The sequence below is a fragment of the Leptonotus elevatus genome, chromosome 10 (assembly GCF_054856555.1).
Source record: "Leptonotus elevatus isolate MCC_2025b chromosome 10, RoL_Lele_1.0, whole genome shotgun sequence".
In the NCBI taxonomy this organism is placed as follows: Eukaryota; Metazoa; Chordata; class Actinopteri; order Syngnathiformes; family Syngnathidae; genus Leptonotus; species Leptonotus elevatus.
Genome location: NC_141248.1, coordinates 5823411 through 5827988, shown reverse-complemented (window position 1 = coordinate 5827988; position 4578 = coordinate 5823411). Strand labels below are relative to the sequence as shown.

Genomic DNA, 4578 nt, shown 5'->3' with positions numbered 1-4578 from the left:
TTGTTTTTATCAGCTTCTGTATGCAAAATAAAATGTATCTCACTAAAATCCCCAGGTCTGTTTTGCAAGTTTCTGGTACTTTTTTTCTCGGATGTTCTGGCCCATGTTGTACATCTTGTAGCAGGCCGCGGTCCAACAGCAGGCCCGAGCCATAAGCAACCTGAACAGGACTGAGGATTTGCGTCATCCCCATTGAAATTGGTCTGAATGGCCGGTTGGCTGTGTGCTTGATGTACCAATCAACAGTCCATTGATAACAAACAAGCAGAAAGCAGTCCAGATAACTCACATTGTGGAGAGACTGACAGAAGAATAAAAAGGTATTATTTCTGTGTGTGTGTGTGTGTGTGTGTGTGCACATTTTAGGCTTGTTGGGTGGCATGAACGTTTCAAGCCAGATGTGTTACGTCAGACACTGGAAGCAACTTTTATTTAAATGCAATTATTACATTTAACAAAGTCAGCCTAATCATGTTAAAGCGTAATGGGGTACGGATTGTAAAGTATTTACGCACTTTTATTGATGGTTGTTCCGCCTTGTAATGTGTTGCTATGTGATTTGGAGCAAGGTAATATCCTGTGTGCAGGCTTATGCAAGGTCTCACGCTTGCCATTGTGGCTGTCGCTGCATTTTTCCATCGCTTTAATTTGGTTTCCTGGTGGTTTTCTTCTTTACCACACGGTCCGAACGCGACATTGCCAGTCATCTCCATTCAGTGAATTAAGACTGCAGGTGGAGGATGACCTAACAGACAGCGTGGAGAGGATGTTTTTGCTCTAATTAATCTGGACTGCTTCCTTGATCTCTTCACTTCCAAGCAGGTCTCACACAATCGGGCTTTGGTTCAGGGCTTGCATAACCGGAGCAGTGTGACCATTGTCTGTCTGCCAATGAGCAAACTTTGCTATGTAGGCGATGACTATGCCATGTCATACTGGCACAGGGTGGCTTGTTAGTATTAGCGAGAGTTTTTTTCCCCTTTTAAATAAAGTTTATTGGTTTGTTTGCTACCTGTGAAAAAACTACACAATTTCTTGCTATGATTTTTAATTGGATTCAGGTCTGCACTCTGGCTGGACCAACCCATAACGTCTTATAATCATCTGCTGGTGAAGCCATTCTGCAGTTGTTCTGGATGTATGATTGTGGTGTTTCCATCCATCCATCCATCCATCGTCTGTTACGCTTGTCCTCATGAGCTGGAGCCAAACAAAGCACATTTATTTATAAAAAGTAAATCAATAAAAAAACATGCAGAAATGAAAATCAGGAAAACCGCTAAACTTTATTTGGGTTCAGCTTTATGATTTCTCATTTTAAAAAAACGGCATCGTACCAGGGCAAGACTTTTTATCTCCACTGTACATGCTGGTATAAATTTTCAATTTTTCTGCTATTGTTGTCCACTTGCATTGGGGACTGAGTGCTGGAGTGGACCAGTGTATCCTTGCAGGTCATTCATTTTTGAGTATGTCGGATGGGAAAGTTTAGGATCTTTTTCCTGAAGGTGAATGTGATTGCTCAGGAGGTGGGATTACCGGTAGATACAGTTAGGCTACTTTTGAGAAAGTAAATTCAATTTCATCAAGACTGTTTAGGAAAAGTGCACCATACAGACAAAAACTAGACTGTTGACAGATAAAAAAAACAAAACAATGTGACATTGTATGAATTTCGTCCTTTTTTGGCTCTTTGTAAAATTTTAAACTGGAGCGAAGGACCTGAAAGCAGAATGTTCTTACAGACCATTATGGCTTTGGCCTTTTTGATGACTTGCTTTTCAATAGGCATCAGTCTTTGGGGCACCAATGAGTGTCACCTGCCAGGCATCCTGGAGGGGAATCTACAACCAGAGGGCCCAACACAGCCTGCAAGAGCTTTTAGTCTGGTCCACTGTGCAGTTCTAAAAACACGACTTAAGTGAAACTGAGGAGAACTGTTATACAAAGCCTCAAAACATTTAACCCACAAATAGTCATACTTTTATAAGTCACACTTTTATAAGGTTAAAATGCTCCCAATAGAAAAAGGGTTCATCATTATTTTTTTTAAATAGCCTGACAATGATAGACCTAATACGTATTCATTCTGCTTCTTAACTTCTGAAGGCCAACTGTAAAATAGATCTGGCTCTGACTGCCGAATGCAAGACTCTTCTGGAGCTTATTACCTTCCTCTTTTAAAATCATATTTAGTCCGCTGCACTGTGTCCAATATTTCAGATGAGAACCTCAAAAGTCAATCAAAACAACTAAATGATAACAATTAGTTTGAAGATTTGGAAAAGCTGTCGAGTGGCCATTTTATACATGCTCATATGGGATCTTTATTTTTATTTTTATATTTACTGGTTTGATTACGTCGTCTTTACTTGCACAACTTACATTTTCTTCCTGAGTGATTCGTGCACACTGTCGTCACTCAAAGGCCAAGCATGTTCAGAAGGTTGGAGTTCAATTCTCGGGATGCCTTGGGTCATCTTCATGACAAGCCTTCCAGGCAACGACAGATGAGTTAAGCTTGACGGAATAACATCAATCAAGATGTCCCACCAGGCTTCCTCCCGCCAAACAAACTAAATATTTCATATTGTTTTGCACAACTAGCAATTCTGAACTCACGTCACAAGAACGGAGAAATGAATTACTAAGCTGTTTTCCGAATGGCAGTGCCGCTGTGGACGGTTTTGTGACATAACATTCTATTATGCACACAGCCCAAGTGTGTGACTGGTGTCCTTTGAGACAAAACAGAGCCATTGTCCTGGCAGACTGACTGAGTAGAAAGTAATGAACCCACCCACTAATTCTTGAACTAACTCCAAGAACAGGGTGACAGCTTTTTCTCAGAATAATCCACTAGCTGTGTTGCAATGCACTGACTTGCAAATGCATGCGTGCTGGGCTACATGAGAGTTTCACAAACAACCACTTCCTTAGTATTTTGTTGTACTTATTTTTCCATTTTTTTCATGCAAATTACCCAGAAGTAGTCAGTTATTGTATTGAGTACTCTTGGAAGAAGGGAAATATTGATACATTGAACAAGTGAGTTTGTTTGGTTGTCGTGCTTAAATAATCAGGGCATACTGACACCACTTACTTGATATTATGGAAATCTAAAATAGTGCTTAACATGTCTGCCTGAGAGTTCTGAGCTCGGAGTTTGGAACTTATGCAGCATTTGAGGAAGGTGGGAAGTCTGACTTTTCCGACTTACCAGAAAGTGTGTACGGGAACGCCCCCTTGAACTCGGGGGGACTTCAATGTGATGTCACTTTACAATGGTGACCCCTATGGAAACACAGACTCTGAATATAGTAAAACACAATTTACTTAAGTAGAAAACTAGATGGCTTTCCTCATTCTTAAATATTGGACATAACGTCACATAACACAACATATTCTTCATTAAAGCCACTATCTCCCTGCATGAAATTATTCAGTGAGCTAATGCTTATGAAATAAGATAAATACACAAATGAAGCAAAATTGCGAGAAGGCAAGTTTGCTGGAGGTCAAAATATGTTTTGAGGACCAAAACAAAAAAACAATTTATCACTATCCGCCATTTTGTTTGTTTACTTTTGCCTCGAAATCTTTCAGGTCAGAACTGGGAAAATCCAACTGGGATATTTCCGACTTCTGACCTTCCTCGAATGCAGCATTAGCTCCGGCTTCCTGTATGGATTCTGTATATTATCTCTGAGGTTTCATGGATTTTCTCTGTACCACAAATTACACCATCTTTACAAACCGATAACAAGTTTAGACAACAGATCATCACAAATATGGACATTGAAATCAAATTTTAGGTGCAGACCAATGAAATTCAAGAAACAGAAAATCAATGACACCAACAGGGGGAAACAAACTGGTTGACTTGATGACGCTCTGATTTCTGTAGACAACAGAGAGAACACTTCCATTAATGACTTGATACAGACACAAGCAATTATTTACCAATTTTGTGCTCCTGTCTTGAACCGGCTCGTCCTTCCCTGACAACGCACACTTACCTCAAGCTCAAGTGACTGACCCGTAGAAGTAAGGGTCAGCGGCAAGAGGTTATGGCAGTTATTCAATTCACCATGGCAACATGTGTCAGCAGAGGAGCTTTCCATGTACCGCAGTCGCATTGCAGGTTGTTTCTCATCTGTAGCCAGGCTTCCATTTCTGTCATCGGTGTTGGCGCATCAGTGCTGTTCACACCATCTGTCTTACGGCTTTATAAATGAGGAAGTTCAAAATAGATACAGCAGACGGCTTGCGTACAAGGACGCAACCTGAACAGTCATCTTCTGGATAGGGTCCAGAAAGTAAAACCTCGCTTCTAGTATGAAAGTGTTTCCCTATTTTTATCCTAAGTAAATAAAAACAGCTTTTTCATTCAACACAATCTATTACATTTTTAAACAAAATATAGAATATTTGATAAATTAAGATATATGTATGTATGTATAAAATATGTATGTAAGTTAAAAAAAATAAAAAAAATTCTTCTTTTAATTCTTCTTAACTCATTCACTGCCAGCCTGATAAAAATCTATCTTTGACGTCTATAGCCGTCTTTGGCAG

The 4578-nt window shown here is 39.8% G+C and overlaps 1 long non-coding RNA gene across 2 annotated transcripts; it reads right to left on the bottom strand.

The window, feature by feature from the left end:
- Positions 1-1031: 1031 nt before the first annotated feature.
- LOC147166845 (uncharacterized) lies at positions 1032-4205 on the bottom strand. 2 transcript variants are annotated; one of them, XR_015096322.1, is made up of 3 exons: positions 4020-4205; positions 2386-3901; positions 1032-1200 (listed from the first exon to the last, which is right to left on the bottom strand). It is a non-coding gene; the product is annotated as an uncharacterized LOC147166845 (long non-coding RNA). The 2 variants fall into 2 exon arrangements; XR_015096321.1 differs by having other exon boundaries at positions 1032-3901.
- Positions 4206-4578: the final 373 nt, after the last annotated feature.